Genomic DNA, 27,542 nt, shown 5'->3' on the forward strand with positions numbered 1-27,542 from the left:
GGATTTGAGTACTCTCCTGAGCCAGAGCTTGTGGGTTCAAGTCCCAGCTGAGAGGTACGATCGGGTTTGAGTCCCAATCTGAGGTGTGCAGTTTAAAAGGAGAAATATAACTACTCTCACTGGTTAGGCAAACACTCAGCAGTTTTAAAATGCATGACTCTGATCAAATGGCATATGAAGAACTTACAAAAAAAAATGTAAACTTGATTTTGTAAACTTCCAACAGTTTGAATCTCCCTTATCATTCAGGGTAAATCCAACCAACATTACAAGAAATTATACATACTACCCTTGAAGAGAGATGAACTATTTGCTAAATACTCTATGGATGTACCATACTTTAAAAAAAAAAGAAAAAAAATCGCCTATTGTTGCACATATGGGTTATTACTTTTTTTTCTTCTATAAAAACTACCATGGTGGGACTTCCTTGGCAGTCCAGTGGTTCAGACTTTGCCTTCCAATGCAGGGGGGTGTGGGTTCAATCCCTGGTCAGGGAGCTAAGATCCCACATGCCTCGCGGTCAAAAACCAAAACATAAAACGGAAGCAATACTGTAACAAATTCAATAAAGACTTTAAAAATGGTCCACATCAAAAAAACAAAAAAAAAAAAGCTACTGCGGTGAACTAGAAATTTAGGACAGATTTTTAGATATGGAATTTCTGCAAAATTCAAAGGCTTTTGATTCATATTATAAAAAATAAAAAGAGCCTATTTTTCCTCTTTCATTGTATTTTGTGGCAAAAACACTTTAAACTAAGAATCATACCAATATTCAGAACTCTGAGAACAGTGTATGTCAACAATGGTAAGGTTTATTTTAAGACAGACAATAACATTACATTTTTTTCTACATTAAAAAGCAGCTAATACTCCAATATAACAAGTCTGTGGATTATTTAGGGCTGAGCATTAATTAAAATCCTTGGGTAAAAGGTGGACACCTAGTCAAAGAAGTGGCAAATTCATTTTTACTTTTCACTGCAAATCCCTAACTTCCAGGGCACTATCCCACCTCAATGTGTGTGGTTAGGCACTTATGCCACCCTCAAAGTCACACAACAGAGAAGCTAAAGTACTGTACATCTATAATACATTTTAGGAAATAGCAGCGTAATTAAAACAAAAACCATGAGATCAAGTTAAAGTGCTCTTTAATACTGGGGCTTGCATATGGGGATAAGGAGGCAAATGAAGATGTCCAAAGATTAGAAAATAACTTCCATGGGGGAATTCCCTGGTGGTCCAGTGGTTAGGACTAGGTGCTTTCACTTCCGTGGCCCGTGGCCCGGGTTCAATCCCTGGTCGGGGAACTAAGATCCCACAAGCCGTGCTATGCGGCCTAAATAGACAAACAAAGTTGTTCGCTCATTAAAAAAAAAGAAAATAACTTCTATGGATATTTCAAAGCTTTTTTTAAAAATTGGAGTATAGTTGTTTTTATCAAAGCTTTAAGACAAGTTAGTAGAACCAATTCTTTATTACATCAGACACAACTGTATACTTATAAGAGGCACCAATGCTTTAGGATACCTTAGTGTTAAAGATTAATTCAGAAACTAACAAAAGCAAAAACAGTATAATTTTCTTCCAAATCCACATATTGATATGACACAAGCATTTAGTAATTTGCAAAAATGAAATTATTTTTTCATTAACTAACAATACCATAATTAGAAATTTATCTAATGCTAAGATTCTGTTCTAGCCCACCAATATCACTACTGTTTTTCTGAATATACCTTGCCACATGGAATTAATCCCTTCCATGACATTTTAGCTCAATGCTTCTTGGGTAGCATTCTGAAAACTCTTAAGATAATAAGTTGTATACTTCTTTCTTCCTTTGTAAGTAACTATTTCCCTAATTAGCTTAGGTGTGTGCTTTTAGATCATGAATTAAGGACAGAGACTATTGTATTGTTTCAACAACAACAACAACAAGCTAGGGAATTCCCTGACAGTCCCTTGGCAAGGACCCCATGCTTTCACTGCAGTGGGCCGGGGTTCGATCCCTGGTCAGGGAACTATGATCCCACAAGCTGTGCGGGGAGGCCAAAAAAAAGTAACAACCAACTAACCCCTCCCCCATGACCAAATGTTAGGATTCAAAGAATCTGACTCTCCCAGTTTTTGAGAAGTGTGGAAAAACATGAAACCAGAAAAAACCCTCCAGTGATGTTACACTTTCTGGAACTCTAAGAAACACAGGCAGAAAGGTATTTTGTTTTGTTTTGTTTTAATAAAAGAAAAAAATTATGGAATACAACTTTTGGCACAGAACTTATCTGATCAGTCTCACTTTCTGAGTTATTACTACACCAGCAGATTTTGCCTTCTTTAATGCTTCATTTTTGCCTGATTCTAGCAGATTAAAAAACTAGCTATTGTCCATGTTGAGACCAAGTCCTGTTCCCTTTCACATGTTAATTTATTTCTTGCTTGGGCAAGAGTTTCCAAATGTAAAACCATTTCAAACTTATATAAAACATAAGAATGTGAGTAGTAGTGAATGAAGAAAGGGAAGTTGGAGGCTGTGTCCTCCAAAAGCAGGTTTTGCTTGGCAGAATTCCAGGCTATATTTTGGAATACCTGTATATGTTGTTTTCTACAGCAATGCAAATAGATATTCAACAAATCAAGATCTAAGTGGGCCATTTCAATTTAATATATGACCTACCATTTCAATTCATTAATACATGACCTACCCTCTTCCAAAATCTAAAGAAAAAATATAATAGGCTGAATTAAAATAGATGTGATGTCAAAACTGTGTCATTTATGTTACTTTGAATATAAATCAATACTTGAATATAATTGGTGGTATTTCTATTAGAATCTACTTCACTACCAGTATTCTGAAGCTTGATGGGGAGAATTACAATTCATTAAAAGACAAACAACAAAGAAAGCTTTTCCTTTTCTTGCAAAAGGCTGAGTTGAACTCAGAAATAATTAACACTATACTTAGTTTCACATGAAAAACTTTTAAGTTTTGAAGACTAGAGGCAACATAGTAATATGCTGACATTTCATTTCAAAGCTTAATTCTCTTCCTAAAAGTTTCAAACCATATTTTAAAATATATATTTCTTCAGCCCTTTCTAGTAATTTCTTATACACATAATGGTTTAATAAATATCCTTTGAATGAGCCTGAACTTCATTATTACGCTACCTTTGACCCTCATTATCTCAAAGAACTAAATTGTTTTGTTTTCTTGTTTGTTTTATTAGTAACAGACAAACCACAAAAGAGTAAGTATTAAAACTGAGTACTGGGGCTTCCCTGGTGGCGCAGTGGTTGAGAATCTGCCTGCCAATGCAGGGGACACGGGTTCGAGCCCTGGTCTGGGAAGATCCCACATGCTGCAGAGCGATTAGGCCCGTGAGCCACAATTGCTGAGCCTGTGCGTCTGGAGCCTGTGCTCCGCAACAAGAGAGACCACGACAGTGAGAGGCCCGCGCACCGCGATGAAGAGTGGCCCCCACTTGCCGCAACTAGAGAAAGCCCTCGTACAGAAACGAAGACCCAACACAGCCATAAGTAAATAAATAAACAAACAAACAAACAAACAAACAAATAAATAGAATTTAAAAACAAAACAAAAAAAACTGAGTACTGTTTGTCTGGAATTAAAGCATTATCCACCATTCTCAAATGTTTACTTGCAAAGCGTTTTAAGAATAGAGACTAAAGATGTACCAAAAAGAAGTCGGCATTATTACCTCAAAATATACTGTAATTAAACTTAAATAGCCTTTTTAATTGCTGACAATATAAATCTGTGTTCTCGTTAAGATAATAATCAGTTCCTTTATTAGAAATACATAAGTTTCAGGGGCCTCCCCGGTGGTGCAGCGGTTGAGAATCAGCCTGCCAATGCAGGGGACACGGGTTCGAGCCCTGGTCCAGGAAGATCCCACATGCCGCGGAGCAAATAAGCCCCTGCGCCACTACTGAGCCTGCACTCTAGAGCCTGCGAGCCACAACTACCGAAGCCCACACTCCTAGAGACCCTGCTCTGCAACAAGAGAAGCCACCGCAATGAGAAGCTCGCGCTCGGCAAGGAAGAGTAGCCCCCGCTTGCCCCAACTAGAGAAAAAGCCCGCGCGCAGCAACGAAGACCCAACGCAGCCATAGATAAATAAATAAATAAACAAATATATATATAAAAAATACGTAAGTTTCAAATGAATGTTTTACTTTCCTGGAAACAGGTAATTTGTTAAACCACTCCTCTTCCCTCTATTACATCAAGTAAGTAGTTCTCTAGGTAATTCAGTAAATACAAATAACATCATTACACAATCACAATAGATAACAAGTGTAATAATAATAGTAAGTGTATTTCTAACCTACAGAGTAGGTATTTCAAACCTGAGATTCATCAACATCTTTAGGGGTTCCTCCAGTTGAGCAAAATAAAGGCCTGAATCTAATATAGTGAGCTGTTGAAGACAAGATTTGAAGCAATTTTAAGCACATTTGCTGAAGCACCCAAAAGAGGGCAAGAAAATCCCCCAAATCAATGACGACACGCATTATCCTATTTAAGTTATGGCCCTTAAAATAGAACTCCCTTTGGAAACAGTAATTTTAAACATATAATGTGATTTTTAAAGTAAGAAATTAGATAAGATCTAGCAGTGGGTCTAATAACCACAGTAATTTCGAAGTAGTGATGAATTTGAACAATTTCAAGATAGCTGCAGCCGCTGTATCATGATACGAAAATATGTGATTTCTATTGGTGACAAAGTCACAGGTTCTGCCAATACTACTATGGTTTGTTGCTTGCATTCATAGCTGAAATAAATTCTAAATTTTACTTAGAGGTTAATGAAAGGATGTAATTTTTTTCCCCAACCAAGTTCACAGACTCCCTGAATTCCATCCAACATGGAGTATCAATCTGCAGATCACAGGTTAAAACCTCTGATTGGGGAACAGAAGAGAAAGTTAATAAAGTAAAAACTTAGCTTTCATTCTCAAAAGCTCAATAGGGCAATTCACAAAAGCTCTGTTAAGCTCTGTTATTATCCAAGATAGTTTAACACACCAGAACAGTATCATCAGGCCTTCACTCAATAATCTTCTGAAGATTTATATAAGAGCAAAATCACAGGGAAGAAATATTTTTCAACAAATAATCAAATATGCAGCTTACAATGCCTGTATATTTTGAGGAATTTCTCCTTTATATGAAGACTAAATCATTGTAATCAAATCAGATTCAACATTATGAGTAGTTGTGATCAGCAATAAGGGAGTGTGGACAACCAAAGGAGCTGGATCCTACTGTTTCCGCAGAAAAGGTCAGTAGCAGTCTTCAATGGCTTAGCCCATGCAGCCAGTCACACTGTCCTGGATGTGAACTCATGTAGTTATTGTGTATACTGTGACCCCAGGAGAGAAATCACCATTTCTATAAGATCATTATTGCTCTTTTAATCACTTGTCTGCAAGACACTATGGCTCAAACAGGTCACCTACACTAGTCTTCCTGCCATAAATCCATTATAAAATGGATCCTACAACCAAAAACAGAGAGGGAGAAAGAGGCGGGGGGGAAGAAGGGGAAGGGAAAGGGGAAGAAGGGGAAGAGGGGGAAGAGGAGGAAGAGGAGGGAGAAGAGGGAGAGGAGAGAGAGGGAGAGGTAAAAGAAAAAAATTAGAGGAAAAAAGCATGGAGAAAAATTTGTCAGGGCAAATTAAAGGATAAGTAATGTACAACTTAAAAGGCCACTGTACCAATCTAATAATGACAGCAGCCTAAATTAGGTAGCAGTAATAAGAATGAAAAAGGGGAGTAGAATGGGGTGGGAAGGAGTGGACATGAGACAACAAAGGGGAGAAGGGGCTGGCACTTAATTGCATTTGGTAGAGTTGGGGGGGGCCCACTGGAGAACTATTAAAATGACTCAGATTTTAAGTCTGGCTACCTGGAGTAGTCAATCCCTGTCCTCAAGGAATTTAAAATCTGTAATCTGGTTACAGCTAAAGATTTAGATTTGGTAGGGAGTGATTCTACCAGAAATTCCCCCAAAGCTATGGGAACAGATAAGCTCTTCAAGAAAGAACAAAGACCAAAAGAATCCCTACCAATTTAAGAACAGAAATTCTAAATATCCCAAATACTAAAAGCTATTCGAAACATTAACATCAAGTGCTAAAAAACAACCTAACAAAATATGTACTGGCTTTTTAAAGAGGATGTACCTTGATACATTTAAATACGTTTCTCCAAAAAGAAAGTGTTGTGATCATATATGATATTGTATTAAAGCACACAAACTTTTAACTTGTCCTTCCTATTCCAACTACCTCTCTTTTATAGAGGTATTCTAGCTAATCAATTATGAAGGAATGTTAGAATTAAAGGCACAATTAAATTATTGCCATTTGCAAACCACTAATGAAATAACGGAACTAGGCCATCAATATAGCAGAATGAGGGACAACCAAACATAATATGCCTCCTGATGGAAAAATACACACCACCACCTATGAATTATATTTGCCCTCTCCACCACACCATGCCTCCTCTCAGAAATCCAACCTCAATCTAGCTACAAATTTACAGAAAATATGAGGGATAGGAGAACATGTTAAACTAGGACATGTTAAATCTATACCAGAGGGACATTCAACAAAATCCAGAATGAGGGAAACTGCAGAAAAAATAACCCAGTTCCATCAACAAATAACTTACGAGGAAAATGAGAAAAGGGGAACCTGTAGTTTAAAAGACATACCAACCAAATGTAATGTGTGACCTTATTTGGATCCCAAATCAAACAGACCACTTACTTTGAAACAATTTAGGAAAATTTGAATACTGCCTGGTTATTTGGTGATGTTAATGCTTAAAGGTGGGATAATGGTATTGTGGTTATGGTTTTTTAAGAGTCATATCTTCTAGAGATGCACTGAAATATTTACAGATGAAATGCATATCAATGTTTTGCTTCACAATAATCCAGTAGGGGGCAGCAGGGAGTAAGTAGGAGTACAGATGAAACAGTGATGGCTGTTTGAAACTTCAATTGGGTTTGAAACTTTCCATAATGAATTATTTAGAAGGGAAAAAATCACTATCAATAACAGCAAAAACACAGAAAGGACAAAAATGGATTTGAGTCTTGTTTCCAACCCTTACAAATTGAACAGCCCTGGGCTAGTCACACAACCTCTTAATGTCCATATTGGTTAAATGGAGAAAAATAATAAACTCATTGGCTCAAGCTAGAAACCTGGGAGATATTTTTAACTTCTCTGGCTTCCCCAGTCTCCCACATCTGCTCTATCACTGACTCCTGTCTGTTCCCCTCTCTCTTCCATCTTCCCACTACTGTCCATCTTGTCCATCACTGTGGTCTCACAAAACTCCAACAGCCTCCCTCCAACCTATTCTCCACTTTGTATCCAGAGTGATATTCCTAAAATTCAAAATCTGATCGTGCTATTCCGAGCCCCATTTAAAACCATTAAACTGCTTCATTTAGCTTCAAGACAGGAGCACTTCCTTAAGTTTTTTTTTACCTAGTCCCTTCCCTATTTCCTTAAGATGACTAATAAGGCCTTTCATTATCTGATATTGTCTACCTCCATCTTTCCCCATTCTCTCTGCTCCCTCTTCATGCTTTAGCTTTGGTGAAATTCTTTACGTTTTTCTAATGTACCCTGTACTCCGACTGTAGCTTTAGTACATGTCTGTAATGTTCTTTCCACTATCACTCCCTGGCCTATCTAGCTCCTATTCATCCTTCAATTCTCGGGTTAAATAGCATTTCCTCGGAGAGGCCTACCTTTGCTTCTATACTAAATTGGGAGTTTTCTCACACCTACATAATACAGTATTTGTTCCCAAAGGAACCTGTACTTCCTCGATCATATACTCAATACTTGTTTGTAAAGAGTACTTGTTCTGGTAATTATATATATTATTTGTTTTCCAGTTACACCATAAACTCTGGGAGTGACAGGGCTAGAACTTGTTCATTGCTGAATCCCAGCTCTCTCTGAATCCTAGTGCCTGGCAGCCAATAATAAATCAAGTCGCATCTCCCTAGTCCTCTAACAAAATGAGATTGGCCATGTAGGCATTTACAGGGACCTAAATCCTGCATAGGAATGCATATCATGAAGTGGATGTAAAATATAGTGGGAATGAAGGATGTAAGAAGTTGGGAAGTTATTATTCAAAATAACTGTTTTTTGGCATGAGATAATTCATATCTATATTTTAGAGAACGCACAGGAGCGCTGAACTCACTAAATGGGAGTCAAAAGACACATAATCTCCACCCAACCATTAAAAAGTTTCCAGAACTAAGATGAGAAGTCACTTACCCTCTCCAACCTTAATTTACTAATCTATAAAATAAGGGAAACTCACTAGCTGGTCATTACCATCTTTTCCAGAGTTATATGCATTAATATTTAAAAGGTTAAAAATATGTAAACTATTGAAACATTGATCAGTTGGTTCATCCTATGGTGGCATGATCCTTTTTCCTTTTTAATCTGTTTAGGTATGCTATAGCCTATTACGTTAAGCTTACAACTAAACCTTTGAACCTATTCAGCTATAAAGATCTCAGGTAATGTTCCCCAGACCATTAACTTGCATTTTTAACAAGGATCACTGCAATCCAATGAAAGAACAGCATCTATCTAATCCCTGAATTACTGAAGGGCAACTTTTGTTTTAATACTTACCCAATACCTGTTTTAAGGGCTAGATGTCTTAAATTCTTTATTATATCTATGGCAATTTGAAGGCAAAATTATACCCTACGGTATAAAACTCGGATTTATAGGTATATTTAGTGCCTAACTAAAAAACTACACTAAAATACATACTCTCTGCATCACCTCACTGGTCTGGTAGCTGACATCAAAACTGCTTATTAATGGCTAATTCCTACTTACACTCTTTCAAACTCTCTCACAATTCAGAGTTCACCCTATCACGACATTCCTCTAGTAACTATACCCACATTTGTTTTATCAGGGCACTGAAGTGTACACATTTTATTTCGAAACCAGAATAATTTTTGAAAAAAAAATTTCAAAACTAGTTCTGACAAATAAAGTAGCTTGTCAACATTTTACTGTTATCAGTAGATGCCTAGTTTATAAGCAAACTGGAAACTCAACTAAAGTAGTAACGTTTGTTTTCTGGGGAGTAATGTTTGTTTTTTTGATTAATATTAATTACAAACTAGTTTTGGCAACTAACTGCTTGTCGCACCAAATAAGTCATGACAAATAAATGAAATGTTAAAACGCACGTGGAAAAAAAGGATGTATTTGGAACAAAAAGGGTGCATCAGACCAAGTGTAACGCTATGCTTCAGATTCCTCCCGACAGGGCCGCCTTAAAGCCCCAGAGCGAGGGCGCTGCGGCGGACGTTCTGCAGCTACAGGTTGAATGACAAAGAGTTACCGTCAGCACCACTCCGGGCGTCTGCCAGTTGCAACGTCCCCTCGTCAAAGTCCTCTCAGACACTGCAGTCACGCCTTGGCTGCGGGGACTGCAGCTCCCTCAGGCCACTACCACCAAGTCGCCAGGTGGGACAAGGATTGGCTGGCCGAGGAGGTTGGGGCGGGCGTGCCACGAGTCCAAAATAACTCCCGCCCCGAGTCCCTACCCCGGGAGAAAGCCGCCAGCAGTCTCGAGGCACCACGTGAATCGGCCCCACGTCGATCCTTTCCCAGATCAAAAGCATCTCCGGAGCAGCCTACTTAAGACTAGAGGGGAAGCGACTTCCCCAAGGTCACCGACACCTCGACCCAACTCCTCGACCAGGCCGGTGGCCCGCACCTGACAACGGGGCTGCAGCTCTGCTGGGAGAACCGCTGTCCCCAGCGCCTCAGGGTCTCCTTCACCAACGCTGCGCTCCGAGGCCACGTGGCTGCTGCGGCCAAGATGCCCCCGCCCGGCCGCCCCGCCCCCTCCCCCGGAGACCAAGCCCTCCGCTCCCCCGAGGCTCCCTCCGACCCAGCCGAGGAAGCAAGGGCACCGCGGGGTCCCGGCCGAGCGCGCGGCCGCCAGTTACCAACTAACCGTTATGCGCGGCTCGCGGCGCCGAGCGTGAACGTGACGCGGCGGCGCGGCTGGAGTCCCGCAGGGCCCAGGGTCCAGGTAGCGTCCTTCACCGGCTGCCTCGTCTGCTCGCCGGGGAACTCACGCGCCCGGGTAGTCACGTCGCAGCTCGCCAGCACTTTGTCGAGCAGGGACCGCGAGGCTGCCTTATAACTGGCCGGGGCCGGAGCATGCGCACAGGGGGCGGAGTCGGCCCTCCCGGCCGCCGCCCCCTCCCCCCTACACTTACACCCGAACCGCGGCTCGCGCCTCCACAGCTCTCAGGCGCGCGCCCGCTCGCTCTCTCGCGCGCGCTGGCGCCCCCTCCCCGCCACGTGACCGGCGGCCCGGCAAGACCCGAAAGCTGCGCCCCGCTCTGCAACGCCGACTGCGCTGCCGCACTGCTGTGAGGGACTCGCCCTTTCGGCCAGCCGTCGGAGGACCTCGGGGTGACCTCCTCGCATCTGGGACACCAACGTCGATCTCGCCCTCAGTCTCTTCCAGAGAAAAGGGGGAAACAGCTAAGGACGGATGGGGCGTGCCCCCGGGGCCTGACTCAGGTGTGGGGGGAGATGGGCGCGCGGAAGAGCGGGGAAGTGACTGGAAGTGGGGGACTGGGCGGGGTTTGAGTGGACGCGGGTGCACCTCCGACCCGGGAAGAGGCCGAGGGCTAGAGGTTAAGAGCGTGGGCTGTGGGCTCGCTGCTTGAGTTCCGTGACCTCGGGGAAGTCGCTCAAACCCTCAGGGCCTGTTTCCTGCTCCCTAAAATGGCAACAGTAGTAGAAGCGACCTCAGAAGGGCTTTTGGTGGCTTTGATGAGAGAATTTATGGAACCTTCTTCCTACAGAGCCTGGTCTGTAGCATTTGGTGAATGGTGGGTATAAAGGCAGAAGTCGGGAGAGAAGAGCACGTCTGACGGTGGCGACACTGGTCCCAAGGGAGGGTCTGTGTGTCGGAAATATGAAGAAATGAGACTGCAGAGAGGCCAACTTTTTATGGATGCTGAGGATTTGGGACAAAGTATAATTATAGCTCACAGTTCTGAAGGGCCGATTGTATTCTTAGCAGTTCACCTGAACTATCCTCACAACCCTATGGTGTTGTTGAAGTGATCAAATTAAATAATCATGGAGTGCTTCTGATGTCTCAGAGGTATTTCTTTTGAGAAGTGCCAAGAATGTACGAATCAAGGCCCCTGCCTTACAAATTTTGGGGGAGGGTGAGTCAGGTAGAAATCCACCAACATTGCCAAGTACTTGGAGCCTGCCCTCCTCTCCTCCCCTCCCCCTCTCCTTACTTAATTCCCTCTACAACCCTGTGAGGTTGGCCTTCAGCTTTTCGTTTTGCAAGTGAGGAACCTAGATCGTGATGGAGTGGGGATTGAAGGATAAAATTCTGAACGCTTCCGTGTGCTTTCTTCCTCTGTCCCACTCTGCCTCTGTTTCACACAACAAAAAGCTTTCAATAACAGTTCAGCACATTAAAAGACAGTATGGAATCTATAGCCAAGTACTGCTTATAAGCAGTAATTGCTTTTTACCATTGATAAATGCAGAGAAGGAAGGCTCTTCAGGTGTTTCGGGTGGTCAGGATTTAGAACAGCAGTGCTTCAGGACTGTTAGGGTAGTAGCAGCATTCAGGGTAGATGGTAGGAGAGTTGAATTAGGGAGACACACTAGGACTAGTTCAGAGGTGAACTATCAGGACCTGAACAATGGAATGTAGTGGGAAGTAGTAGAATAAGATGATTCCCAGGAAACCTCAAAAGAAGGCTTATAGAGGAGCATAGTGTGGTAGATTCATGATATGGACCCAGGATCAGATCTGAATTCCAACTTTGATACTTGGCACTTAACTAGCTCTTTGTCCCTAAGCAAATCATTTTACCTCTCTGAGCCTCCCTCATTCTCTGCTCTGTAAAACAAGGACAGTACCTTCCTCATAGAGTTGTTATAATAAAGTCAGTATTTACTTTAGTGTCTGGCATATAGTAAGCACTAAATAAATGTATAACCATGGAAAACCATGAAATTGAATCCTAAAGATTAACTCTAAAGGTCCCTCACTTGGTCCTAACAGTGTAATCACAGGATCATACTTAGTGTTGTATTGTACTTTCGTATTCCTTTTCTTGAAACTGTCCACCAAAATTATATATACCTCAAGCCCCATAAAATTTGGATCTGCTCCTAGTAGGATCTGTAGTGTTGTGAAAAGAACATAGGCTTTGGGATCAGACTTGTTCCCATAACTTATTATCCCTGTTACTTGAGGCAGTTAATTCACTGACCTATTCTGGCCTCAGTTTTCTTACCAGATAAGTTGCAGGTAATATCTACCAGCCTGAGCTGTTGTGAGTCAAATAAGATAGTATTCGCAAAAGCAGTGAAACTTGGAAAGTGCTCTACAAATGTTTATGAATTAATATTGGTATAATTTGTCCATAAAGTGTATAAGAGGCAAAGATCAGAAGCATCCCCAAGGTGGGACTTCCCTGGCTGTCCCTGGAGTGGTTAAGACTCCGCACTTGCAATGCAGGGGACGCAGGTTTGATCCCTGGTTGGGAAGCGAAGGTCCCACATGCTGCGCTGCCAAAAAATAAATAAAGGAAACAAAGTAAAAGATAAAAAAAAAGCAACTCCAGGGTTCTTAGCTGAAAAAGTAGAAACGGCGTGGGTGAGCTGGCAAAAATAATGAAATGACACAGGTAAAATTTTTGCTTTTCTGCCAGGTTTTCTTCCTGATTAATCCATGAGGCACTGAAGAGGTAAACTAGTAAGCATAAGATCAGAAATTTAGAGCTGAGGGGAGGTTGAAGCATAACCATCTAGCATAACCCCCTACATTTTACAGAAAGCGAAATTAAGGCCTAGGGAAGCTAAAAGACTTTTCTAAGGCCACCCATCTAATAAATGGCATGATCAGAAGAACCAGATCTCTAGGCTCCAGGTTCTTACGGTTCCAAGCAATCTTTAAGATAAAAGCATTTCATCATGGGGTCTTTCAAAATCAGAGAAGGTATGGTGCTCTCTAGTGGCTTTTGGCTTCATCACAAAATTTTCTAGGTACACTTTTCTATTTTAAAGGTTGATAGACTGTTTGCAAGCTTGTTAGTAAGTGAGCAGAACTTCTGAAGATTTCAAGGTAAGAGTTATAACTTCAGAAATTAGTAATGAGATGAGACACGCAAATGCAAAATTTGAAAGTTCATAACAACTAGTTACTATTCAAGTTGAGAAAGTTACTCAATTGCTTTATCTGGAAAAGGAGAATAATAAAATTACCGTGTATTTTCTCTGGAATTCAACTGTGTACTTCATTTACATTCCCTCAGTTATTCCATCATTTCTGTGATGTAGGAAATAGCAGGAAAGGATTCTTTTAAAACACAATAATACTTAATAGATTAAGAACATTCCCCCATTTAACATTTATAGCAATTTAATTGGGAATGTGGAAAATGAAATTTTCAGAACACTCCATATGGGGAACAAGTAACAAGAATATTTCTTTTTGACCTATTTATCCTCTAATTCAATTTGTTTTCAGCCAAACTGCATAAGGCTCTCTTTATGGCAGTCCAGTTCCCATACCCTTATTCCATTTAGTGGTCTTGATATGGCTTTTGTCTCCTGCTTCTTGTCTCTGCCAGCACAGGCTAGTTTTGGCCTATGCTGTTTGTAACCTACATCACTGTTTAGGACCTTTCCTAGCAAGCATTCCTTCTAGGCATGGTCCTACATATTTGCCAGCCTGTCTACTTCCTTGACCCTGGCTAACCCTGAGCTCGCCCCTTCCTTCTTTTTTTCCTCTCTCCTGTCTCTTCCTTTCTTCCTTCCTTCTTCCATCCCTCCCTCCCTCCCTCCCTTCCTGTCTTTAGTATTCTAGGCAGGTGGGCTGAGGGTGGGGGAATAACAATAACAATAAATTGATGATGGCTAAGATTTAGGGAATACTTAGTATATGCCAGGCATCGATCTAAGCATTTTTTTGTTTGTTTTTTTAATATATTTTTCTTAACCATATTTGCTTATTTATTTATTTATTTTTATTTTTGGCTGTGTTGGGTCTTCGTTTCTGTGCGAGGGCTTTCTCCAGTTGCGGCAAGTGGGGGCCACTCTTCATCGCAATGCGCGGGCCTCTCACTATCGCGACCTCTCCTGTTGCAGACCACAGGCTCCAGACGCGCAGGCTCAGTAATTGTGGCTCACGGGCCTAGTTACTCCGCAGCATGTGGGATCCTCCCAGACCAGGGCTCGAACCCGTGTCCCCTGCATTGGCAGGCAGATTCTCAACCACTGCGCCACCAGGGAAGCCCCGATCCAAGCATTTTACACATATTAACTCATTGATTCCTCATAAAAATGCTATGGACTAGGTACTATTTTTTAAAATTATTTTTTAAAATATTTATTTGGCTGTACCGGGTCTTAGTTGTGGCACGTGGGATATTTAGTTGCGGCATGCGGGATCTTTAGTTACAGCATGCAAACTCTTAGTTGCGGCATGGGGGATCTAGTTCCCTGACCAGGGATCAAACCCGGGCCGCCTGCATTGGGAGTGCAGAATCTTAGCCACTGGACCACCAGGGAAGTCTCTGGACTAGGTACTAGTATAATCCCTATTTTACAGACAGAGTTACAGAGGTAACATACAGAGAGGTTAAGTAACTGGCCCAAAGTCACATAATCAGCATTGTCTGGAATTAACAGGAAGTAGTCATTATTTAGTTTTCAGTATAAATATATGAGTAGAAATTGTCATTTGTAACTGATAATACCATAGGAGACTAATCAATAGACTTTGAAGGCCATCCTAGGAAGACCATGTTCTAGGTTGCTTCTACCCCTGGTGAAGCTAAACAGTCATTACAAAAACTGTTGGCCAGGGCTTCCCTGGTGGCGCAGTGGTTAAGAATCCACCTGCCAATGCAGGGGACACGGGTTCGAGCCCTGGTTCGGGAAGATCCCACATGCCGCGCAGCAACTAAGCCCGTGTGCCACAACTACTGAAGCTGCGCTCTAGAGCCCGCAAGCCACAACTACTGAGCCCACGTGCCACAACTACTGAAGTCCGTGCGCCTAGAGCCCATGCTCCACAACAAGAGAAGTCACCTCAATGAGACCGCGCATCACAACAAAGAGTAGCCCCCGCTCGCCGCAACTAGAGAAAGCCTGCGTGCAGCAACGAAGACCCAGTGCAGCCAAAAAACAAAAAAACTGTTGGCCATGGAAGCTGCCTTTGAAACTAGAGAGTTCAAAAGGAACTACCCCCTGCTTATCTGAATCAGGGTAGTTGTGAACCTCTGGGCAGCTCAGTTGGGGTGGAGATGTTGGGATATCTTTTTCAACAGCTAAATTTTAAGATCACCTATATTCCAGGAAGTTCTGGGTGTCCTGGCACCCACATTCCACACTGTGAGATCTTTCAGCATGAGAACTTGGACCTTATGGCCCTCACCCAACAGCAGCAGCAGGCAGTTGGAACTCCTTGAACAGCTGTACCTGGTGTGACTCAGAAGAGGGGTGTATGCAGCGAAGGAAGCCTTTTAGCTCATAATGACTAACTTTATGTATCCACTTGCTTGGGGAGTCAGGCCTGGGTGTTCTAACTGGACCTTGATACTGCTGCACTGGTGTACAAGATGAGGCTTGGATAAAGCACAGAAATCAATCTGTGGTGACCTCTGAGAACGCTGAATCTGCCACAGTGCCCTGCACCATACAGCACCTGTGACACCTGTGCCCAGGTGAGGTCCAGGGCTGTCAACCTCACTTCTGAGCTGTGTACTAATAAAGTGAAACCTCTCTCCACCCGCTTTCCTTTTGCACAAATCATGGGTTCAGATGTCACGCCTATTGTATTTTACCCTGACAGCCTTATTTTTTGTGGTCATAGAATAAGGCCATACCCCTCTGGGTAGGGTGTAAAGATTTCCCTAAATAAAGTAAATGTTCTCACCATCGATCATTCAAAGAAGAAGAGAATTCTCACACAGGAAAACTTGCAGCATGGAAGAGGCAAGATGGCACTTCTGGATTTACTTTCTTAGGGTCTGGACTTACAGGAGGTAAGAAATGTTGAGGGCCCTCCTCACTGATTCTGGGGAAATGGCCTCTGCCACAGAGCTGCCTAGTAGGAACCAGGCAAAGAGGTTTTCCTGGAGACCCAAAAATGAAGGTAAATATTCATGTTTTGTTAGTCTGCTTATTGATGCATCACTCTACTTATCCTTGAACTTAAGTCAAGTTTAATCTATCCATCTAGGCATCCAAGTTCACGTGTTTCAAATGAAGCACTTTCCCGTATAGCACTAACAGTACAAGTTTGCTCGACATTTCTGCATAATACATTATTCGATAATTCAGAAGAAAATAGAATTCTTTAAATTACTAACACTTTATATTTAATCAATATAAAGGGGAAAACAACGACAGGAAATTGTGTGGGGGTTAGAAAGTGAGGAACGGGTAGGCAGATGGGGAGTAGGGCAAACATATTGCAGCAGGCTGGTCTCTTCCAGATTGGTCTCTGCTAAAGGATTTAAGAAGCAGGCTAAAAGGGGAGTGCTCCTTCCTGGCCCCCCCATGGTGTCAGTGGTGATTTATGAAAGATCTTCAAGGAAAAGCTTAGTCTCAGAACAGAGGTCTTAGTAACAAGATTTGGCAGTTCCCTCCCTATGAGGAGATTCTCCTTCCGTTACGACCTTTGGCAGATCAGGATTCAAGTTTGAGACCCTGTGGGTTGCCTTACATTTTCACCCACAGTTTTCTCCCATTCCAGGCCCATGGTTCCATTTTGGTCACCATGGCCACAGTAACTGAAATGGCCTGCTTCATCATTTGCAATGGACAGCCTCCAGCCCCAGACTCCAGACCAACTGCCTAAAGACAAGTTATTTTCTCCCTAGTGTCTCAAACTCATGGTCTCAGACTGAGGGCTTTAATTTTATCCTGCTTTGGGAGAGCCCTCTTTAAGTCTTCTAGGTCTACATAATGCCTCTTACTGTTTATCATTTCTAATCTAGTAGCAAAAAAGAAACTGGAATATCTTGTAGCAGGATATCCTTTATTCTATGATACCTACCTCCGGGATACCTGGTCTATTCAGTGCCCCAAAACCAGAAGCATAGTAACTCTTACCAAACTCAGAATATACCATTCTACTGCAGCTGTGGTGGTTTTTTTTTTCACCACTCCCTCATTGATTTGTCTCATGTATGCTTGTCATAGCCACATCACCAGGAACCAGAATCTGGAGAAGTTACATGCCAACAACAACAGGAGGCACAAAGCCATAAACTGCAAACAGGCAACAAACACCAGGGCAACCATCCATGTAGAAGATTAAGTATACCTTTCATGTTGCATCACGCCAAAACAATAATAATGAAATAATGGGTTTTTTGCTCCTGTTTTCAATGAAAAGATAAATTAATCTTGGAGCCTTCCAACTTCATATGTATCCCCTCTGGTTTGCTAGTCATTTCATTTACCAACACAGGTGAGACCACATCATGCATGAAACACAGCCCAAATATGCTTCAACCATAACGGGAATATATAATGCAGGCTATGTTGATTACCAAGCCCACTTACAGAATCCAATGGGATGAGTGAGGTATGGACACCAGGACTTACCGGAGGAGTTCCTTGTTGCTGCAACCATGCTTCTTAACAAAGACCTTCCACCAAGAATCTAGGAAAATCTCATCCCATTCCCCCAAACTTATAGGTATGTTATTAAGCTATTCTTAGGCTTAGTCATAAAGTGGGTATTTTTTAGCTTATAATTACTAAAAGGCTGAGATTTAAACCTAGGTCTCATATCTTGTGCTCCTAAATGCTGGACGATTTTTATTTATCTAAAACTCTGAGGTCACAGGGAGGGATGGGGATGAGGAGGATAAGAGGCAGGAAATAGATGGCTGTTTTATAGTCCCAACCCTGAGCCTTAGCCTTTGTACATGCTGTTTCTTCAGAGAAAGCACTTCCTCCGTGTACCAGGTGAGCTGTATTCAGAATAACACGGAGATGAAAGAGAAGCAGACAGACTAACTAGGGAGTAGTTTTAGTAATTCTATTATATAATTCAAACCTCTTTGTAATCCAGTTTAGCTGCCCCACTAATTAATGTGAATTAATAAGTTTCATAATTATCATATTTACTCACCAGGTTCTTTCTACATAATTACTGTTTACACTTTAATAAATTGCTTAGGAAGGCCACCTCCAAATCCAAATTAAATGTAATGTGTTTCATTTCCTATTTCCTGCCGGTGGGCACATGATTATTTTGGAAAAAGCTTTGGCTTGATAATTAAATTCCATATCTCGCTCTCTCTAAAACATTACATATTCATAAGCCTTGCCAATCCAAGGGAAGGGCTCTGCTAGGCTGTTAGTGGATCTCCCGAAGTTTTAAGGACTTCAAGCAAAAATGGCTGCAGTCTTAGTACTTTAAAATTCAGGCATTCCAAACTTCTAATGTGTTGTCAGCTAACAAGAATGCAAAAGTCATAGAATTCAGAAAATATCTTAAGAGTATTAGATAGCCATATAAACATTTTATGATCTAATTTATACACTTTTCATATAGAAAGCTTTTCCTCAGGTCAGCAAAGCAAATTAAGTTTCTCCTTTATTTTCACATGAGGGGAGAAAGCTGGGGAGAGAGAAGGAAAGGTTATGTTTTTAAGGTAGATTAAAAAGGCCTAATGCCCCAAGAATTTTCTATCTATGTATTGGAGGGACATTTAAATTCTTTGTTAGCATTTGGTATGACTTTCTGTCAACTTGGAAAGTTAACCTTTCTAGGACAGTCTGTACTAGAAATTGGGACTTCCTCTTCAAAAAGATTTTTGCTTGCTTCTTTTCAAAGAGATTGCAAGATAATTTTAACTCACTGAAGCACATTTTCCACCTCTTGATTATCCAATACAGCTATAGTACAGTTCCTTTTATCCCTCCTCCCTTTGTCTTTTAGACTGGAAGTTATCAAAAGGTAAAAGGTGTTCAGAAATGGAGGCAAACATAGATGAAGCCTAAAGACATTCCCACGTATCCAGGTCTCTAGCAGCCTTCCTCCTGGCCTCTTCCTCTTGGCATTCTATCCTTATCAGGAAAAAAAAAAAAATTTCTCTGTAGGCCCCCACTCAAGGACCTGACTTCTCTGGGAATTTTTTTTTTTTTTTAAACAATTAGATTTTTTTTTTTTTAAAGATCAAATTTATAGAGAGAATGTTTTGCTTATCTCTTTTAAATTTTATTTATTATTTTTTATTTATGGCTGTGTTGGGTCTTTGTTTCTGTGTGAAGGCTTTCTCTAGTTGTGGCAAGCGGGGGCCACTCTTAATCACGGTGCGCGGGCCTCTCACTATCGCGGCCTCTCTTGTTGCGGAGCACAGGCTCCAGACGCACAGGCTCAGTATAATTGTGGCTCACGGGCCCAGCCGCTTCGCGGCATGTGGGATCTTCCGGGACCAGGGCTTGAACCCGTGTCCCCTGCATTGGCAGGCGGATTCTCAACCACTGCGCCACCAGGGAAGCCCCTCCCTGGGAATTTTTATTCCTATATTCAAAATACATATGGAGTTTCATTCAGTTAAGTTTTATGACATGGGGACTTCCCTGGTGGCACAGTGGTTAAGAATCTGCCTGCCAATGCAGGGGACATGGGTTCGAGCCCTGGCCCAGGAAGATCCCACATGCTGTGGAGCAACTAAGCCCGTGTGCCACAACTACTGAGCCTGTGCTCTAGAGCCCACAAGCCACAACTACTGAGCCCGCATGCCACAACTACTGAAGCCCGTGCGCCTAGAGCCCATGCTCCACAACAAGAGAAGCCACCACAATGAGAAGCCCACACATCACAACCAAGAGTAGCCCCCGCTCGCTGCAACTAGAGAAAGCCCGTGCGTAGCAACGAAGACCCAATGCAGCCAAAAGTTTAAAAATTAATAAATAAATAAATTTATATTAAAAAAAAAGACCAGATAGATGCTAGTTAAAAAAAAAAAGTTTTATGACATGAAAATTGTTGAAAAGCAATAAATTATTACTGTGTATTTTCTGTTTATTTTAAATATCAGTGATCTCTGTTTTAAACTCGTTTGAGAAAGAATAGGCTATGCAGGACATGGAAGCAACCTAAGTGCCCATAGACAGATGAATGGATAAAGAAGATGTGGCACATATATACAATGGAATATTACTCAGCCATAAAAAGAAACGAAATTGAGTTATTTGTAGTGAGGTGGATGGACCTAGAGTTTGTCATACAGAGTGAAGTAAGAAAGAGAAAAACAAATACCGTATGCTAACACATATATATGGAATCTAAAAAAAGAAAATAATGGTTCTGAAGAACCTAGGGGCAAGACGGGAATAAAGACGCAGACCTCGTAGAGAATGGACTTGAGGACACGGAGAGGGGGAAGGGTAAGCTGGGACAAAGTGAGAGAGTGGTAGTGTATATATGGACATATAAACACTACCAAATGTAAAATAGATAGCTAGTGAGAAGCAGTTGTGTAGCACAGGGAGATCAGCTCGGTGCTTTGTGACCAGCTAGAAGGGTGGGATAGGGAGGGTGGGAGGGAGACGCAAGAGGGAAGAGATATGGGGATATATGTATATGTATAACTGATTCACTTTGTTATAAAGCAGAAACTAACAGACCATTGTAAAGCAATTATACTCCGAAAAAAACGTTAAAAAAAAAAAAAAGAATAGGCTATGAACTTCTCTCAGCCTTTGATGCAGGACTCCAGCTGAACTAGCAAAGGACATTACCTCAAAGAAACTTAAATATTTTTTTCTTTAACAATTTAACTTTCTATCTTTTCTCCTTCCCAATGTATCGCTCTAAACTTCTTACAAACAAGGACTGTTTCTTCTCCTGGTATCATACAGTTTGCTTTATATAAACCTACATATATGCTAATACAACTTGGTTGATTATTTCAAAGTGGTGTCAGCATAATAATGATGGTAAATAACAACTAACATTTATATAGCACAGCCTCTGTGTCAGGCACTGTTGTAAGCATTTTGTGTGGAGTTGCTTAGTGTAAAGCCACTTTTATCTGATTGTCTTTACTTTTCTGGCAAAACGCTTTAAAAATCTGTGCTGCAGTAAATTCCACAATTCAGCCTTCACCTCCCCAACAAGAATAACTAGAATTCCAGTGTCGTCTCTTTATTATTTTGACTCCAATAAACTATCACTTTTTAGATCCATGCTTGCCCTCAAGACTTGACCTGAGGACACAGCTGGTAGTTGGTTTGCTTATCTTAGTATAGAAAGCAGCAAACAAAGCCTCAAGTAACTTTGCTCTTGGTATAAATCCTTGATTAGCTTCACTGAAGTAAAAGATGCAGTAAAAATGTTGATTTGAAGTTTGCTTGCTCCACCTTTCATAATTATTCAGAAAAATATTGGCCAGGTCAGCAAATATATGCCATATATATATATATATGTGAAAGTTCCTTATCCCTTGTAATGTAATAAAGAGTAATGGATTGGTTCAATTTAGTATCTAACAAAATGACTAGTTTTTTCTTCCAATTCAGACTTTATTTCTCTTCTTAAGACATTTAGTTTCATGCAATTATGAAATTTCACTGTTTAGCAGTGAGAAGAAGTTTGATAAAACTGCCATTAGACAAGCTTGGACCTTTTTTTTAAAACAGTATTTATTTATTTTGGCTGTGCCAGGTCTTAGTTGTGGCACGTGGGATCTTTGTTGCAGCATGCGGGATCTTTAGTTGCAGCATGTGAACTATTAGTTGTGGCCTGCATGCAGGATCTAGTTCCCTGACCAGGGATTGAAACCAGGCCCCTTGCATTGGGAGTGCTGAGTCTTACCCACTGGACCACCAGGGAAGTCCCGGGACCTGACACCTGACAAAAACAAGAGGTGTCTTTGCCAATTAGTAATTCTTCCGTAGATTTAGGGGATGGAAGATAATCTGGTTTTGTTTACTTAGGATTTATTTATTTATTTATTTGTTTGTTTGTTTGTTTGTTTATTTTTGGCTGTGTTGGGTCTTTGTTGCTGCTCACGGCTTTCACTAGCTGTGGTGAGTTGGGGCTACTCTTCGTTGTGGTGCGCGGGCTTCTCATTTCAGTGCCTTCTCTTGTTGCGGAGCATGGGCTCTAGCACGTGCTGACTTCAGTAGTTGTGGCGCGTGGGCTCACCAGTTGTGGCTCGTGGGCCCTAGAGTGCAGGCTCAGTAGTTGTGGTGCACGGGCTTAGTTGCTCCTTGGCTTGTGGGATCTTCCTGGACCAGGGCTCGAACCCGTGTCCCTTGCATTGGAAGGCGGATTCTTAACCACTGCACCACCAGGGAAGTCCCAACTTAGGAATTTTTAAAGCACTAGCCTAGAACCAATTATAAAAATGTTGTTGTTCTATTAACCAAAGCACTTTTCCTAGGTGCATCACACTTCGGCCATTTCTGAAGGTGTTTACAGAAAGTTTGCTACCGTTTTGGCACATCCATTTTAGCAATACCACTGCTATACTTATGGATTCCACAAGGCTTTAGTAATCCAAGTGCATGTTTAAGACATTCATTCATTGTACTTAATTCATCCATTTATTCATTCATTCCATGTTTATTGAATACCTACTATGTGTAATAAGATTTTTATAATTAAATTATTTGTAAAAATTTGTTAATTCCTGTACATGGGACAAAATTTTAATAATACAAAGGAATATACAGCAAAAAAGAAATCTTACATCCCAGTTCCTCAGCCATTCACCTCACCTCCCCACAGTCAACTAATATTACCAGTAGCATTTTTATTAATATGTTACTTTTATATGCTTCTAGAGATATTCTATGTATATATAAGTATATACATAGATTTTTTTATATATATATAATGGTAGCATACTGTATATACTATTCTGTTCCTCTCCTTTTTTCACTTAACAGTTTCTAATGGATAAGATTTTTGCTCTTTGGGTACATTAGATTAATTTCAATATCATGATGAGCACATTTCAATATTAAAGTTTTAGTAAAAAGATGCTCCAGAAAAGACCGTGAAATGATTTCCTTAAGTCAATAGGACAGTGTTTGTTACAGAATCAAAAAGTTATCACAAACTTCTACCTTTTCTAAAAAATAAATTGTAAATATAGTTATACATGTGAAACAACCAAAAAACAAGAAAACAAAAAACAAAAATAAAAAAAGAGGAAAGAGAATAATAATAAATACATGCTCAGAAAAGAATCTGTATAGGCTCAGAAAAAGGTAAAGGGGCAATAAGCTATGTGAAGATGTGCTTTGTGATTCTGTACATGTTACAGGTTGTTCTTCTGAATGATCAGCTATCAACAATAACCTGCTCAGCCAGTAAGTCAGAGTCCAGCAAGGAGGTTCTGTGGGTTTCCATTGTTTCTAGCTTAGTGTTTTTTCTAAGGGGTCTAAAGAGCACCGCATTTGTCAGGATCACTGAAAGCTTTTTGTTTTGTTTTGTTTTTTAGAAAGTTCTAACGAAGGTAGCGACTTCCAAGGTTTTTGCCTTTTTATTTACCTAGCCAGTCCACCCACATAATCTGATGAGTCAAATTGTCAAATATCTGAATGTAAATTTTTCTGCCATCGTAATTTTGATACAGTCTAGGAAGTTGTACATTTAAAAATTGAATACCTGCAATGTGTGTTCCTCCAGTTTATCCAGTATTGGCTTACTGATGTTTAAGATTTATTAATGTTCAATGCAAAAAATTAATGAAGTCTTAATATCTTACTAAAAGTATTTCAGGGACTTCCCTGGTGGTGCAGTGGATAAGAATCTGCCTGCCAATGCAGGGGACACAGGTTCGATCCCCGGTCCAGGAATATCCCACATGCCATGGAGCCACTAAGCCCATGCGCCACAACTACTGAGCCTGCGAGCCACAGCTACTGAAGCCCGCGCGCTCAGAGCCCATGATCTGCAACAAGAGAAGCCACCGCAAGGAGAAGCCCGCGCACCACAACAAAGAGTAGCCCCCGCTCGCCATAACTAGAGAAAGCCCATGAGCAGCAACGAAGACCCAACACAGCCAAAAACAAAAAAATAAATAAAATTAAAAATATTTCATTATTGGGACTTCCCTTGTGGTCCAGTAGTTAAGAATCCGCCTTCTAATGCAGGGGACATGGATTCAATCCCTGGTTGGAGAAGTAAGATCCCACATGCCACAGGGCAAAGCCTGTGCACCACAGCTAGAGAGAAGCTTGCGCACCGCAACGAAGAGCCTGTGCACCGCAATGAAAGATGCTGTATAGCTTAGGAAACTATATTCAGTATCTTGTAATAACCTATAATGGAAAAGAATCTGAAAAAGTGTACATACAGTAAGTCCCATACGTACGAACCTTCAAGTTGCAAACTTTCAAAGATGGGAACATACGTTCCCATGTCCAATCACATAAGTTGGTTCACGTGTCTGGCATACATTGTCACATGTTCACCCTCTACAAGTAGTTGTGCTTTTGTGTACTTTACAGTACTATATAGAATACAGGAGTACAGTATCTTTATTTCAAGCCCAGGATGTTTGGAAGCAAGCTTAAAAGCAGCAGTGATGTAGATGGTACTACTGTACTTTTCAAGATACTGTACTGTAAGATTGAAAACGTTTTCTTTATTTTTTGTGTTTGTTTTTTATGTATTATTTGTGCTAAAAGTAATATAAACCTATTGCAGTACAGTACTACATAGCCGATTGTGTTAGTTGGGAATCACTTTGCTGTACACCTGAAACTACCACAACATTGTAAATCAACTATACTTTAATAAAAAATGCATAAAATTTAAAAACCTGAATCTCCCTGAATCTGCAGGGCACCTTCTAAACTCTACCCCATCAAAAATAATGAGGCATTTGAGGATATCTCAAAAAGAAAAGTGGTGAGCAAGTGGGAAAATGGGCAAAAGAATGGGAATAGACATTTAACCAAAGAAAGAAATGCAAATGACCAAAGCAAAATACAGAAAAGTATTCAATAATAATCAGATATGGATATTGACAGGGATTTCTCTGAATTACGAAGTCCAGACCAAGGGGGGAAAGTGGGGGTGGGGGAGGATGAACTGGGAGATTGGGATTGACACATATACACTAATATGTATAAAACAGATAACTAATAAAAACCTGCTGTATTAAAAAAGAAATAAATTATGTAAGAGTTTTTCACAAGACATATTGGCAAAGATGTATTTAAATTATAAACCCAGTTTTATAACTCTCAAGGGTATCTGGAAACCAGCACTCCCATACATTGCTAGTAGGAGTAATTCTAGTTATGAGAATTTATCCTTAGGAAATAATCATATATTCTTGTACAAGTTTTTTCAGTGCAGAGTTATTTATAATAAAGACTATACATAACCTAGATGTTTAACGATAATAGGTGAGTTAAATTGTGGTTTTTCTCAGGACTTCCCTGGTGGTCCAGTGGTTAAGAGTCCATGCTCCCAATGCAGGAGCCCTGGGTTCGATGCCTCGTCAAGGAACTAGATCTCGCAAGCCACAACTAGGAGCCCGCGTGCCACAACTAAGACCTGGTACAGCCAAAATAAATAAATAAATATTTTTCTAAAAAACTGGTTTTTCTAAATGTTGGATTACAAATGTAGCCATGAAAAACAATCATGCTTTAGAAAAATATAGGGAATATTTATGATGTATTATTAAAGAATGAAGGTTGCAAAACACTTAAGTACAAATCCATCATGATTTTATTTTTTAAGTAAAGTATGAGCACAAAAGTAACATTAGAAGATTATAACTCAAAATATTAAGAATGTTACTCAGTGGTGGGATTATAGGGTGGTATTTATTTTCTTTATATCTTTATTTGGATATTTTTTATAATTTTTAAGTTGTGCCATGACTACCTGAAAAAAAAAAGGAATACACTTTATATAAGAGAGCTATTTTGTTTTAAGCACCTGTGGTAAGTGATTTTTTTTTTTTTTAAACTGGAAAAGACTGAGCATTCCATATACCACAACAAGGATGACAAAGGGGGAGAGTTTGCCTGTCAGGTGAAACCATAGACTATTCAAACTGGGGGATGAGTTAGAAATAATTAATCCAACTCCCTTTATTTTATAGATGAAAAAATACAGTCTAAACTTACCCAAGGGCACAGAGATAGTGTTTAGAATCCAAACAATAATTGGATTTTCTAATTCCTAGAATCTTTATCTCATCTTTCTTCTTTTCTACTTATTGTATAATGTAATAGTCGGCAACTGTGTTCTTTTAAGTCTGAGAAAAGAGATGGAAAAATTTTAGGATTTTACTGTATCTTAAATAACATAGTAACGTAGCTTTTCTTCCTGTTTCTGAATTGGCACTTGCCTCCCCCACCCAAAAAAATACCCATACCCTGTAGTTATCTTCAGAGTAGCCCATTTGAAACAACACCTATAAATACAACTTCATGATGCTGATTTAAATATCTCTCACATCCTCCCTTTTTACCCAGCTACCTTCCTCAAGGCCACAGACTGATTATAAGAGGTAATAACGTGGACTGAGAAGCCCTGATATCATCTCACTACTCGCTTTAACACCCTCCTTTCAAAGCAAATCCATCATTCAAGTCACCTCAAATTGGGTCTAATATCTGGTTATGAAAAGATTTCTGACACAAAACTCATTTAAATGTGGCTTCCTAACGATAAAGCAAGCAGCCTTGGTGCTCAGAGACTGCTGTCATTTAGATCAGAACAGATTATTGTCAACATTATGTAATTTTTGTTCTTTATAAAGAAAACCCTTTGGCATTTACTTTACAATGGTTTTCATAGTCGCATGAGATAATTTGGGGAAGTAATCCAAGCGATTATCTGACCCAGTGTTTTTGGAAGCAAGTAACAGTTTTCAACACCAATACTTAATGGAAATCTCTAAAGTAATATATTTTTAAATGATCAGAATATCAGGAACTTTTAAATTTTTGGAGATTCTTAGGTGGTATGCAAACTTATCATTTCATTTGCTGACATCTCAGTTAAATCAGCATCTGTGCTCTTAAATCAAAGATGCAAAAGCCTGTAAGGGCTTTCCTCTGTTATCTCCCCTGTAAATAATAGATTTTTTTCTACTTTATTTACCTGGAGAGGTGTACACAATATGAAAAGGCACAGACTTGCCCTCCATAGGTCTGGTCTACCTAACAGATAAAGTGGGGCTTACCTGGGACCTCCATGAGTTAGTCTCTACTGTGTCTTCCAAAGGAAACAAAATACACTGTCCTCTGGCTGATATAAACAGAAGACAGCAGCTGTATGTGACCTTGTGTCTGACATGGTTCTGGCATCTGGACAGAATCTTTTTGGTAGCCTGTGCTTTGTCACTTTCTAGCAAGTACAGCAACTAGGTACCTGGGCCAAAGACTTAACCACTCCACAAGATCCCAGACCTC

At 40.5% G+C, this 27,542-nt stretch overlaps 1 protein-coding gene and 1 long non-coding RNA gene across 5 annotated transcripts in view; both read right to left on the bottom strand.

Annotated features, from left to right (window-relative positions):
• SLC16A1 (solute carrier family 16 member 1) overlaps window positions 1–10,383 on the bottom strand; it is a 37,666-nt gene extending 27,283 nt beyond the window's left edge. The window contains exon 1 of the mRNA XM_059928034.1: window positions 10,078–10,383. The gene's annotated coding sequence lies outside the window, so the exon portion shown is untranslated. The remainder of the gene's footprint in view (window positions 1–10,077) is intronic.
• Window positions 10,384–12,539: 2,156 nt separating this feature from the next.
• On the bottom strand, window positions 12,540–27,373 carry LOC132351288 (uncharacterized). 4 transcript variants are annotated; one of them, XR_009498239.1, is made up of 5 exons: window positions 27,314–27,373; window positions 26,250–26,380; window positions 16,057–16,255; window positions 13,380–13,443; window positions 12,540–12,683 (listed from the first exon to the last, which is right to left on the bottom strand). It is a non-coding gene; the product is annotated as an uncharacterized LOC132351288 (long non-coding RNA). The 4 variants fall into 4 exon arrangements; XR_009498245.1 differs by lacking the exon at window positions 16,057–16,255 and having other exon boundaries at window positions 12,540–12,678; XR_009498233.1 differs by lacking the exon at window positions 16,057–16,255.
• Window positions 27,374–27,542: the final 169 nt, after the last annotated feature.

Source organism: Balaenoptera ricei, chromosome 1 (assembly GCF_028023285.1).
Source record: "Balaenoptera ricei isolate mBalRic1 chromosome 1, mBalRic1.hap2, whole genome shotgun sequence".
Lineage (NCBI taxonomy): Eukaryota > Metazoa > Chordata > Mammalia > Artiodactyla > Balaenopteridae > Balaenoptera > Balaenoptera ricei.